At 47.9% G+C, this 12,436-nt stretch overlaps 1 protein-coding gene and 1 pseudogene across 5 annotated transcripts in view; one reads left to right on the top strand and one right to left on the bottom strand.

Moving 5' to 3' along the window:
* Positions 1–12,436, bottom strand: part of BRD4 (bromodomain containing 4) — an 86,813-nt gene that overhangs the window by 43,935 nt on the left and 30,442 nt on the right. The window lies entirely within an intron of this gene.
* Positions 3,704–12,436, top strand: part of LOC147583694 (uncharacterized) — a 39,040-nt pseudogene continuing 30,307 nt past the window's right edge.

Below are 12,436 nucleotides of genomic sequence, written 5' to 3'. Positions count from 1 at the left end.
AGAGGCTGGGTAAACTTGGTGGGTTCTGGCCAACTGAATTTTGAACTTGTAGGCCCATCTGAAGTCCTGGACTGCCAGAGGGCCCACAAAGCCAAGGGGCCCACCTCCACTTTGTCATGTTCATTTACTCACTCTCATCCTTAAGTGACACAACACCGAGGCAGCAAAACACCAGGGAAAACAGGAACAGTGCAGGCTACCTGGAAACCTTTACAAATTCTCCTGTGAAATACCGTCGCCACACTCAGCAGAGCTTTATCCAAGCCATCGCCACATACGCCTGCCTGCACTAGGGCCAAGACAAGCTTGCCAGCACATACCTGCTACTTCCTGGGCCAGTGCTCTCTGAGCACTTGAGCTATACCTGCTTAATCCTCACAGCAACACTACAAGGCCAAGGGCAACATCATCATCTTCATGCCCGTGGCAACACAAGAGAGTGGGTGGTAGCCTGGTCAGCGGGAGGTCACCCAGGGCTGTATGTATTTCAAGTACTCTGCTCCACAGTTGTCTCTGCTCACCGAATACAGGGGCAGAGGCCTAGTTGACCAGCACTGCTGGGCCCGACAGGGCTGGTTTGCCCAAGGCCCGCCCCCCCCCCCCCCCCCCCCCCGCCGACTTCCACATCCTGGCATGTATTAATCAGCAAGCCTGCTTTCTCTGCAGAAGCAGCTGAATGCCATGTGACCCTTGAGCTAGGTCTCCAGTCGGATTTCCAGAAGTGGTGTTTCCAAATTTCACCCCCAACAAATCAGAGCCCAGACAGCTCTCACAGCACCTGGCCGTCTGTCTGTCTGTCTGCAGTGTGATTCGTCTCACATACTAGGTGAAATCTGAAGCATACTTCCCTGTTGATGCCATGGGGAGAGAGTGGAGGGGAACGGAGTCCAAGCTGTTACTTATAGTTCCCACACAGTTAGGGCTACAAGGAGCTGTGCCTTGAACTTGTTTCATGCCAAGCAAAATGTCAGCCAATGCCAGCTGACCCCTACCCCTCATGAAATTACAAGTTCACAGTGGAGCACATCCTTCAGAGGAAGTCACCTCCCCACCACTGCAAGGCCCTCCTATAAAGAATCATTTGGGGGAAGTGCAAGATCCTACCTAGCAATAAAAAGAAGGGGTTGGAGGATCTGGTCATTTCTCAGTACCAGTCAATTTGCAGCAAATACTTATCCTGTCCTAGGGACATCTTCCTTGAAATGTTGGTTACACTGGTTATGGAACACTAATATCAGAAGGTCCACTTCCTTCTGGTCCCAGAGCAGAAGCTATTTCCATTCATGGCCACAGCCCATTTCATTGTGCATCTGTGTCAGTGGGGAAGCACAAACAGGATTACTTTTCCATCTGACTGGCTCAGGCAGCTGGTGAGAACATCGCTCGTGTCATCAGCCAGACCGCGCCGTCTGGAGCTTGGCCAGTGGCTGTGCGCTGAGGCAGCTCTCAAAACGTTAATCCTCCTTCATGCAGCTTGTACCAGCCCTGACTGCCGCCCCTCAGAAATGCCAAACCAGGGCCATTACCTCAGACTCAGCCCTGCTGCCTGCCTTGAGCCAGGTGACCCAAGGCAGAGATGAGCCACCTACCTGCTAAAGGAGCAGAGATGCACTCAAGCTCTCTGTTCCCCAGTAGGGGGGCACCAGGCCCACACGGACGTGGTGGTCAGGAGGACTGCGAGGAAGGCCCAGCAGATCACAACACTGCCAATTCAGAATTCCTGTCCTTCTGCTTTAGAAACCAATCAGCAAGGGGCGCCTGGGTGGCGCAGTCGGTTAAGCGTCCGACTTCAGCCAGGTCACGATCTCGCGGTCCGTGAGTTCGAGCCCCGCGTCGGGCTCTGGGCTGATGGCCCAGAGCCTGGAGCCTGTTTCCGATTCTGTGTCTCCCTCTCTCTCTGCCCCTCCCCCGTTCATGCTATGTCTCTCTCTGTCCCAAAAATAAATAAACGTTGAAAAAAAAAAAAATTTAAGAAACCAATCAGCAGGCCCATTAAATTAGGGGCACTGAGAGTTCTGCGCCATCTTTTCTCTGTAAAAGCTGCTAGAAGCTGGAGGGTTGACCAGCTCAGGTGCAGTAAAAGGTTCCGTTGTTACATATGTTTTACATCACTGTGCTGATGGTTAGATCTGGGTGGACAGATTTGTTAATTTAAAATGTTCCTGTGATGGGTACGCAGTAAAAGCAAAACTTTGATGTGGACAAGATCAAAACTGCGAGGCTAAAACATATTCCAGCCGGGGCAGGCTGATTTTTCCTATAAAGGGCCAGGGAAGAAATACAGCCAGCTGTACAAGACATACAGTCTATAGCAATACTCCATCCTGCCGCTGCTGCACTGGGAAAGCAGCCCACCCACAAGCCTTAGACAAACGAGCGTGGCTATATGCCAATAACACTCAGACTGGCCCGTGAGCCCGAGTTTGCAAGCCCCGTTCCAAAGATTTCTAGACTTTGTGTCAGAGTGAGGGAAACGTTTGCGACAAAATGTTATGTTAGAAAAGCAGAATACAAGGGGTGCCTGGATGGCTCAGTCTTTAGGCCTCCGACTCTCAATTTTGGCTCAGGTCGTGATCCCTTCGTGAGACTGACCCCAGTGTTGGGATTCTCTCTCTGGCCCTCCCCCGCTCACATGCATAGTCTCTCTCAAAAGAAATAAACTTAAAAAAAGTAAAACAAAAAAAGAATAAGAGAATACAAAATTACAGGTTAAATTAGGTAATGGTGTGCAAATGAGCGGGTACATGGAACTATACAACGAAGTGGGACAGGGGTGGTCGGTGTGTGGAGGACTCTAAAACCCAACCAACCTACCAGTACGTACGTAAAAACAGCGCAGCTTCTCTGCAATCAGACACCTTTCACAAACCCCCACTGACCGACCTCTCTTGCTGTGTTCCGTCTCTCTGCCTGGCGAGCAGGCCTCCACTGCTACTCAAAGCAGCCTTGACCTGGGCCAAGACTCCAAATTACAACCTGAAAGATTATGACAGAAATACAATGTCATTAATACAAACACTGCATTCCCACTGACCTGGGTCTAGGGTTGTGCCCTTCATAGGAAAGGTTAAGTGACATTTTCTTCCGGTTGCCTCTTTTAAAGCTATTACTCCGACTCTTTTAACTGTCTCATTTTTATACCTTTTATTTTCAGCTATTTGCTTTTCTAAAAGAGCTGGTGCAGTGTTATGTGGCACTGAGGTGAACCTACACTGTAATATAGAACGCGAAAGGACTGTTAATTCACATAGAAAAAATCCTGCTTTGAGAAGTGAACTCCAAGATGGCCACAGAGTGCACGGCCATGCAGAAGGCAAAGCTGAAGTAGACAGTGAGGCTGGGTACTTCTTCCCCTTAGATGAGGGTTTTTTGGGAGGAAGGACAAAGACACTGGAAAACAGAAGAATCTGCAGGGCACCAAGGGTGAGAGAGAACATTCACCTCTTGACAGTGAAAACTACTGTAATGAGGGGAAAGTCTAAGAGTGAGAAACCAGGATTAGTTCCAACTAGGCCGACAGTCAGTCTTGGGCTGCCCAGTTGTAGACCAGAAAGCTTCTGACGGTGATATCACACTGTCCTCTGGAACCCTCTCATTTCCAACGAAAGGATAAAAATCAAGTTCATGATCCTCATGAACAAAACTTAAAACTATAAAAGACAGCCAACTACGGTGTTTCCAGTGCGTCAAACACCAGGGAAACATGTCAGCGCTGACCTCCAAGCAAGTGATCGAAGGCAAGCTGTTTGGGAATTTGGGAGGCCAAGAAGGAGGTGAGTGAAGGGCAGGTGATGAACAGCCTGCACAGCCAGTGGCTAGCACCACACAGGGGAAGGTGGTTCACGCCTGTGGCTGGAATGTTCCACAACGTGCTAGCTCAGCACACAGGCCTGTTATGTGTAAATGGAAACAACGTGTGAACAGACCCATGAGTGGGAAAGGCAACACTTCAATCAACCCTTCTACAATTTGATACCCTGGGAAGCAGGGGTAACAGGGCGGGGTGATATCCCCAACAAGAACACATCATGCCTCTGAGCTCTTCAAAACAGTAGAATGGTGGCTGAGAACAAGACTCAAGGCATCCCTGGGGCCCACCTATGTTCACTGGGGACAAAAGGGGATCAGGAAACAGGGCCAGAAAAAGAGTTTCTAGGGACCACATGACCACGGAGAGGCCTCACTGAGAGGAAAGGTCAAACCAGGCCTTCAACGGCCAAGAGGACACATGGAAACAGGAGGACGTTCCAAGGTGCCAGGAATAGCAGCATGCATGAAGGACAAGGCACACATCGACTCTGGGTTTAGAGACGCAGAGAAGCCTGGTTACCTTGATGAAGAGCCAATGCGTATGGGGTGACCTTTTTCCTCAACGATCTTACCCTCTGACCCTCACTCCGAAATTGAATTTTACAAGAAAAACCTGTGAAAAAGGTTACATCTGTCAGTATCAGGTAATCTCAGGAAGTGATTCTAGCAAAGATGACTTTTCTTCTCACCATGCCTCAGTTCCATCAGGTACAGAACCCAGATAATACGGGTGGGAGTGGGGGACAACATCACTTTTCCCAAAGGAAAGGGAACACAGAAAGGGTCAAAGTTAATGTCACAACTGGGAAGACCCCAAGTCCCCAGTTCCCAAAGCAGGAACTGAAAGACTGACCCAAGGCCTAAAGACAACCAGTCGTGAGAGTGGACAATGTCAAAACTGGACGTCTACTCCAAGAGTATACAGCAACAGGCTGGTCCTCTGAGAGGGAAACGGGCCAAGGGGCCCACCTTCCACACGGCCTTGACTTCCTGTCAGGCACCTCTTCTCTCAGGTAAGGGGTAAGCTTACCACTCCTTTGTCTGCTGGGAGGCCTCAGCCCTCAGCAAATATTCAGTGTCTACTTTTGCCCTGACAATCTGACCCTGTCATTTTGAGATGGATGCTTGGATGTCAATAAAACAACCTCCTCTAGATCTCAGTAATTTTCAGAGAGCAAAGTTACAGAGCAAGGACAAAACTCAAACCACTTCAGGAGAGAACAGCAAAGGAAGTTAAGAACTGGGGAGATCTGTTGTTCTGTGAGAACTAATGTTCTTGTTGCCATTAGTTCCACCCAACGTCCACTGCAGTAAATGAGCCACTAAGTCAAGTGCCCCAACTCCCGACGCTGACAAGGCGGGGAACGCAGATACCAGAGAGAAAAGGACAAATGACACAAAGCACATCTGATCTCCTTGCAAGACCACCTGCCATCCCCCTCCTCCCGTCTCCAGCCTGCTCTCCCCTGGGCAGCATGGGCCTTGCTGGCAGGCAGCGATCACTGTCCCAGGAGAGCCTTGGCTGGAGCCAAGCCAGCATCTCAGACTCAGATTCTATGGCATGGCCCAAGTTTACTCCCTGGCAGACACAGTCAGCTCGTCCCTAGTTAGTGACCACCTAGGAATAAGAGCTGCTTGCTAGTGAGGAGCTTTCAAATCGTCAAAAGCCAAAACACCTGCCCACTGAACAGACTATGGCTCACTCAGTGAACCTGCAGCACTCCCACAACTCCTCGCGGCCTTTGTGTGAAAACTGTGAGAAATACTGAAGGAAGAGGAACTAACGTTCATCACATAGGAAGCTTCACACCAGGGCCTGGCACATACGATGACGGAATAAACAGAAATGTGCACACACATGCATGGTCCTCAGAACGGCCCCGCACTGGGTTTAGTAACTGGTTTTCAAACTGTGCCCAGGGAAAGCTGGAGACCTAAATATCGGGCGGCTTGAGGTCTAGGCCTTTCCCAGCTCGCCATGCCAGGCATGTGTTGCCTGGGAGGGAGCAGAGCTCATCTGAGCTAGTGCCCCCTCTATACTCTTTGGGGTCCCAATGCCCTCCCACCGATGATTCCCACACCTCTGCTGAGGACCTGGGGCCAAGAGCTAGACCCAAGAGGAACAGGGGTGGGCCTTCTCCCATGTATGCAGAAACACAGATCAGAACTCATGTTCCTCCTGCCCCTCAGCAAACCTCGCGCACGTGACAGATGGGGCAGAGAGCCTCTTCCACTTAGTGAAGGAGCAGAGGTGTGCCTACAGCTCAGATACTCCCAGGCCTTAGGCCTTGTTAGGACAGAGGAAAAAAACAAGCAAACGAAACTCCAGTGAAAATTCACCAAAAACCAACATGGCCTAAAAACCTCAGTAGCCCAGAGAGGGAAATAAGAGGAAGACCTGAAGGAGGGAGGCCAGGAGGTGCTGCACAAAGAAAGTGATATTTTGTATTTATACCGTATCCACCTGTGCCTCATACAAATATAACATGGCCACTTCCAACAATTTGATATTTTCTACTAGTCGCAGTAACGTAAAAAGGTGAAGTTAACAGCATATTTCACTGAATACTCAATAGTTCTATTCCACTGAACCCAATATAACCAAAGTACCATCTCAACTTATAAGCACTATAAAAAGCTGGGACATTTTAATTTCTTCTCATACTGTGTGAGATTCGAGTACTCCATGCTTACAGCACATCTCAATGCAGGAACTAAATTTTCATGAAGTATTTCATACAACATTGTATCTGCATTTAGATTCTATAAAATTTATGGATGAAAAGTAGATTCACATACCCAAGGTGTTCCAAACATACTAAAACTTCTCCAATAACTAAATTAAGCATCAGTAAAATTTTAAAATTCAGTTCCCCAGTCACACAAGCCACATTTTGATGCTCAAGAGGCCTGAGACGTTAGCACTGATCTTATCATAAACATCTAGAAGATTCCTCCTCTAGAAAGGAAGCTAGGGCACACATTTTAGGGACTTGACTCCAGGGCCACAGGGACCCAGATCCACTACACATTCAGGGTTGGTTTGACCCTAGTCAGTTCACACCTACCACCTTCACCACCCCAAAATCCACGTATGCTTTAAATCAACTTGCTTTTTACAAACTTAAATGTATTTATTTAAAAGAAAACATTAACATATCCGATGTGATGTGTGTGAACCTGTTTGAATGAGACAGACATTATGGGAGACAACAGAAGAAATCTTAACATGGGTTGCAATGAATCTGACTACTCAAGTACCTCACGTAAGTGGATTCAGTATTTGTCTTTTTTTTTTTAATTTTTAATGTTTATTTATTTTTGAGAGAGAGAGAGACAGAGCGTGAGCAGGGGAAGGGCAGAGAGAGGGGGAGAGACAGAATCTGAAGCAAGCTCCAGGCTCTAAGCTATCAGCACAGAGCCCAACATGGGGCTCGAACTCATGAACTGTGAGATCGTGATGTGAGGTGAAGTCCGACGCTTAAAACCAACTGAACCACCCAGGCGTTCCCTGTATTTGTCCTTTTTTTAACTGGCTTCGTTCACTCTGTAAAATGTCCTCAAGGCTCATCCATGTTGTAACCTGTATGAGAATTTCCTTCCTTTTTAAGGCTGAATAAATATTTCATTGTATGGACAGATGACATTTGTTTATCTGTTCATCCATCCACATACACCTGGGTTGCTTCTACCTTTTGACCATTTTGACCAATGCTGCTATGAACACGGACGTACAAATATCTGTTACAGTCCCTGCTTTCAACAAAATGCCCTTATTCTTAAAGAGATGTTTGCCAAAGTACATGAGGTAAAATCACATCTGCAACTTACTTTCAAAGGATTAGAAAAAAACAAAAAACTGTGCACTGATAATTATATGTAACTAAAAGAAAAAGAAGAAAAAAGCCATTAACTTAACAACCAGCATCAGCTGCTATGAAGACAAAGCCAGTGTAAAAATAAGTACAATGAAAACAACATCATTGGCGTGGCTGCTGGCCAGAGTCTGAGCTATGCTCAATTTGCAAATTCTCCCAGGGGGAAATGCTAGTCCCTGGAATAGTTAGAGTCACCTTACTGAGGCTCCCACAATTTAGGAACATTATTGGGGGTGGGTGGGTGGAAATCAAGTTCAGCACTGAGGCTACTGCAGGAGCAAAACAAGAACAACAACAAAAAAGGCAGAAGATGGGGGTCAGACTCAGATAATTTTAGAGGCTGAATCCCAATTGTTGAGGTCAAAGGGGAGCCCAGGATTAACGTCAACTGGTGAACCATCATCGCAAGACAAACTCTGTCCCTGGTAAAAAGCTGATTACCAGCGGATAGGAGCAGACGGAGCAGAGTAGCAGCTGAGTAACAGGGCTGAGTGAGACCACTCAGGAAATTTTATGTCCAGAGAGGAGAGTACCCAGAAGAATGTTCAACCAAAGTCCCTGCTGGGGAAGTAGGCAGAAACGTGGGACTATGCATCCTCTTGGATGCAGACACTGCAAGGCAAGTTAGAGAGAGACAAGGTGGAGGCCATGTGGTCTCAGGCACCACGGCTGCTCCCGGCATTTTCAATCAGGCTGTTAGCAACTTAATCAGAGGACTGAGGAAAATCTAAGTTTGTCCTAGAAACTTAGGAAACTTAGAAACTTAGGAAAATCTAAGTTTGTCGAGTGTTGAATAGTAATACGAAAGGGGAGAAAGCAGAAACAATCCTAGAAAAAAAGTGCACTCGACATTGAAGGAGAGTGTTAGACCAAAGTAAACTCAACTAAAAGGGCGAGGTGAGATGTGAAAATAACACGTAAAGGTTTCAGAGCCTGGGCAAAAAGGTTCTGCCGGGCCCCCAGGTTCGTCATAACTAGGAGGGACTGGAATGCAGGGGCCAGCCATAAACTGTAGCTGTTCCGTACTTGTTTCGTGAGACAAACGCAGAATTCAGCCAGGACTACTGACAAACCCTGAGCACCTCCCACAAGCACAGAGACTCTGCATTTCCCTTGTTCCGATTTGGCCGCTGAGCAGCTGGTGCTACCCAGGACAGTGCACGGCACCAGGCCAACGTGAGGAAGTCAACGCCTGAGGGCGGCCTCCGAGCTGGGTGGTGGGCCCTGTCCCCAGCAGATGGAGGAGGGCAGAGCTCTGAGTCCACCCTCAGTGAATGGCATGAATGAGCTCTTTCATTGGTGAAGGAGAACACGCAACAGTACCATCTGCTGAGGGGAGAGAAAGGTCAGAGGAACGGGCACCGAGTCCTCAGCTCTCCACTGATGAAAACAACTGCCCAGGTCCCTACTGTGTCAAGGTGGCACGGCCTAAACTCGAGACGAGGCCTGAACACGAGGAGCTCAACAACAGAAGCTACAGTCTCTCCGTCCACAACAACTGGAGGAAACCAAAGTGCAGAACGACCCTGGAATTTCTTTATGTCTTTCTTCTACCTCTGGCTGCCCTTGTTCAGCTCCCCCACATTCCCACCCAGCCCCCTATGCTTCCAGGTTCAGATACAAGTGCCTGGAGCAAGTGAGGCTTGAGATGCTTCACCCAAACGTCTCCAAACTACCCTAGTGGAAAGCTTAGGCTTCTGAGTTAAAATCAGAAAAAAACTGGGTAGCATTTCCCCAAACCCAAACCGCTATCAGGGGAGCTCCAAAGCTGAGGACGGTGTGGCTCGTTGGGGCACTGGCCCGACACCCCGCCCCCACCACCCCGACCACCTCCAGCCAGCTCCTTGCCCTCACAGACAAGGCAAGGGGGTACTACCGCCCGGCCGAACACCACCACCTCAGCAAGGGGCTCAGGTCAGGGGAGGAGTCCTAAGTGGGCTGCCACGGCTGAGGAGTTCATCTGTTTGTTTTTGGTCTCTCGGAGAGGTCTGGTTCAAAGGCAGGACAGAAAAGTAAAAAATACCTGACCTGCAGGCTCAGGTGTGGGGAGGGTGTCACACACTTGGAAGGTAAGAATCTCTAATAATCTCTAATAATATCTCTAATAACAGAGGTGCATGAACAAGGTGGCTTTTGAAATCCAGAGGATGGAGCTCCTCTAAGACTTTACTGAGGACCCATTTGGGATTAAAAATAAGCCCCCATCAATCCCCTCCCAACCCCACAAAACCTAATGACATTTAAAACAGAGACTAGGTTGAACGACATGCAGATTATTAGAAGTGTATTCAAATGGAGTCCATGTTAAAAATTTAGTACTGGACCATTTCAATTCTCTTCAAAATGCAGCACTGCCTTATAATGGAATTTTCGATGTGCCTTCACTAATCCTGTTACCATGTTAGAGCACAAAAATAGAATTTGTTCCCTTGGAGTTCACCAGTTGCCATAGAAATGGCATCAAAATGCATTATACTTTCGGGTGAAGAAATGCACCATGGGTGCTGAAGAAAAATCCCCATCAAATCCAGTTCAAACTCAAATCCCTTTCATAATAAATGGATGCAAGCACATCAAGTATCCTTAGACCACCACCCAAACAGATGTGCTCCAGGCCCAGGAGAAAAAGGAAGCTCACTCATTCACACAACACCAACATACAGAACATCAGTCCTACGGAAGAACCTTGAGGCAAACACAACTGACCCAGCCAGGCTATCCTCACGGCTAGGACCCACCGTTAACTCTGCCCCTGCCCTGAGCGCACCCCACAGGTGATCAAGTTCCCAGCACACACACCTCCTTCTGTCACCAAGTCTGTAGTTGCCATGTTTCTGATTTGTTCCATTTTCATACTGAACCATATTTATGAAAAAGTAAGCTCCCGTGTCCCCTCAACAGACAAGTTTCCTCATGGGTTAGGTTCACCATCTCTAGTGAGTAGACAAGAGACACAGGCCACTAGAGATTTGATTTCAATCCAAGGTATGAGAGGTTTTAAAAAGAGTTCTTTATAAATGAAAAAAAAAAAAAAAAAAGTCTTACTGCATCACAGAAGTAATGGTCCCACAGCAGGACCTAGACGGAGAGTGGTAGGCAGGATGGTGCTTTGGATCCTGCAAAACCCCAAATCAAGGGGTTCTGGTAAGAGTTCCTTCCTTCTGTTAGCTTTACTCCTGTGATCTGAATGTCCTTCCTCCCCTCACCAAACAGTATCTATTTGGCCTGCTCTGCTTCTGACTTTTGTCGCCCTGTTTCGCCGATATGTGCTAATAGATCTGTTCTAATATGTATGTTTGGCACGGGTCTATGAGGAAATGGTGCTGAGGTGAAGAACAGGCTGAAAACCAACTCCTGGTCCAGGCTGGCCGAGAAGCAGGACCCTGGGAATGAGTGGGCATACTCCACCATTTGTTGGTTTGGGTAAAAACTTTGGATTTCGGATCCAGCCATCAACAACCTTACAACACTCCAACACTGCAGGCTCTTGGGATTTGGCACAAAGACACCTGTTGTCCTCAGGGGTTCCCATTTCAGCCCATAGGTGGGGGTATGGGGACAAGCAAGAATGAAGATGACAACTAAAATTATGTAGTGTTCTATGGAGAGAGAGAAAAAAAAAAAGAGTAAGGGTGCACATGAGATTGGGGCTTTTTAAAAATTTTTAAGTTTTTTAAAAGGAATCCCTTGGGACTTTCACAAGTGAGGCTCTGTGGTTCCTGACCTCTTCTCATTTCCTCTGTATTATGCACTAAATGGGATAACAGTCCATGCAGAAAACAAGCTTTCTCCACTGACACATCTTTCATGTGTAAATTACTCTAAAGCCTGTTTCCCAGATACATGTATCTGCTCTGTACACAGGGGCTTGTGGCTTACTTCAAACTGCAGCTTCCACTCAGACAGCATCTTTACACGATCACCTTTAAAGACAATAAAAAAGGACTGAATATATTCACCTTCAATAATTTACACACAAGACAACACAGCTCATTATAAGCCCGTTCTGCACCACAACTTTACTTTCAGTGCAGACACTGATTATAACCAGTATAGACAGCCACATTCTGTTCCAGAGTCAAGTGTCAGTTCAGCGGTCCTCAGACTGTACCCCTCAGGCAGGCTGCAGCCAGGAAGATGCAAATTCCTCAGCACACCAGCTGTTTTGCGGGCAGTCACTATATGATTCCCTAAACAAATAAATGCCACAGTTGTAAGCTGAAGGACGGCTATTCAACTGATCAAAGCCTTTTTCATTCCACAAACATGCTCCACCTTTACTTTAGGAAAGCAGGCCAAAGAGAGTCCTCCAGTTATGACAAGAAGCCGCTAGACTCCACTGCCCTGCCCAGTGGTCTCTCTGTCCCGCAATTCTCAGGAGCGCCACAGCGCCCATGTGCCAAAGGCAAAAGAGCTTCAGGTCACAATCCTCTGGGGAGATGCCGTCATGACCCCCACCCTTCAACTCGGACTCTGGGGACTCATCTACACCCCAAGGATTCCTCTTTGCTGCTGGAAACCCTGGCCCCGGAGCCCCCGGCATTACTTGGATTACACGATGGACTGTGAAGAAAGTGGTCTGCCTTAATAAGGCACTGTGAGGGGCGCCTGGGTGGCTCAGTCGGTTAAGTGGCCAACTTCGGCCCAGGTCATGATCTCGCGGTCCGTGAGTTTGAGCCCCGTGTCGGGCTCTGTGCTGACAGCTCAGAGCCTGGAGCCAGTTTCAGATTCTGGGTCTCCCTCTCTCT

The sequence above is a fragment of the Puma concolor genome, chromosome A2 (genome assembly GCF_028749965.1).
Source record: "Puma concolor isolate L17-30 chromosome A2, mPumCon1.1.hap2, whole genome shotgun sequence".
Classification (NCBI taxonomy): Eukaryota; Metazoa; Chordata; class Mammalia; order Carnivora; family Felidae; genus Puma; species Puma concolor.
This window is presented reverse-complemented; position numbering and strand designations above follow the sequence as displayed.